The sequence below is a fragment of the Mesoplodon densirostris genome, chromosome 2 (genome assembly GCF_025265405.1).
Source record: "Mesoplodon densirostris isolate mMesDen1 chromosome 2, mMesDen1 primary haplotype, whole genome shotgun sequence".
Lineage (NCBI taxonomy): Eukaryota > Metazoa > Chordata > Mammalia > Artiodactyla > Ziphiidae > Mesoplodon > Mesoplodon densirostris.
The window spans coordinates 162,367,325-162,368,411 of NC_082662.1; the positions used below are offsets into that span (position 1 = coordinate 162,367,325).

General features: G+C 33.1%; 1 non-coding gene across 1 annotated transcript; it reads right to left on the reverse strand.

The window, feature by feature from the left end:
* Window positions 1–218: 218 nt before the first annotated feature.
* LOC132484702 (U6 spliceosomal RNA) lies at window positions 219–322 on the reverse strand. Its single transcript, XR_009531264.1, has one exon. It is a non-coding gene; the product is annotated as a U6 spliceosomal RNA (small nuclear RNA).
* Window positions 323–1,087: the final 765 nt, after the last annotated feature.

Genomic DNA, 1,087 nt, shown 5'->3' on the forward strand with positions numbered 1-1,087 from the left:
GCAAATATGTCTGATCTCATAATTTGAGAAATACAAATTTCAATTACACAGAGATATAATTTCTCTAAAATTGATTTAAAAATAAAAACTACTACCACTGTTGTCGAAGCTGAGGGAAACAGGCACTTGCATACATTTCTGGTGATAATATAAATTAGAAAACTCTCATAAAGGGATATTTTGCAATATCTAATAAATATACATATGAGCTTAGCTTAAAAAATATGGAATGCTTCACAAATTTGCATGTCACTCTTGTGCAGGGGCCATGCTAATCTTCTCTGTATCCTTCCAATTTTAGTATACATGCTGCTCTTATTATTGAGACAGATACTTTTATCTTCATTATACAGCACAGGAGACCAAGATTCACAGGGGTTAAGTAACGTAGCCAAAGTTACACAATTATAAAGTATCACAATTCCGAGTTTATCCCTGTGATTCTATCAACCTGATATGGTCAGAGTGTTATCTCATGCTTATCAGAAGTTCTTATTGGTAGTTACATAGGGATTTGATTAATAGACAAGAAAATTTAGTAATTTTTCAATAAATGGCTCGTACTTGGTAGCAGCATTTGAAATTACCAACATGAAGACAGACAGTATTTAAAGAGGTCTTTGGCATTCTAAAACACAATTATCTTGGTCTCTTTGACAGGCAATTCATTGAAAAAAAGAAGTTGAGGTATTGTTTTTTTAGATTAAAAGAGCCAAAAATGCAATGTGTCACCTTGATTTGATTTCACTTTGTTCAAAGCCATGATAGACATGTTGGCAACAAATTGGGGAATATGAATATGGACGAAGTGGAGAAAACAAGCAGGAATTATTGTTCATTTTTTGTTACTTTTGATAAAGGTGTTATCCTTTGAAGGAGAATTTTGTGGGGGTGGGGTGCAGAGCTGCAAGTGGTAAAATGAACTATTAGTGGTAAAATGTCATGTGTCTTTATTTTTAAATGATTGAGCTAAACAATATGTAAATAGAGGAAACGTGACAAAATATTGACAATTGTAGACCCTAGGTGGAGGATACATAGGTGTTCTTTGTGCTGCTAGTCCTACTTCTCTGTATATTTTAATGTT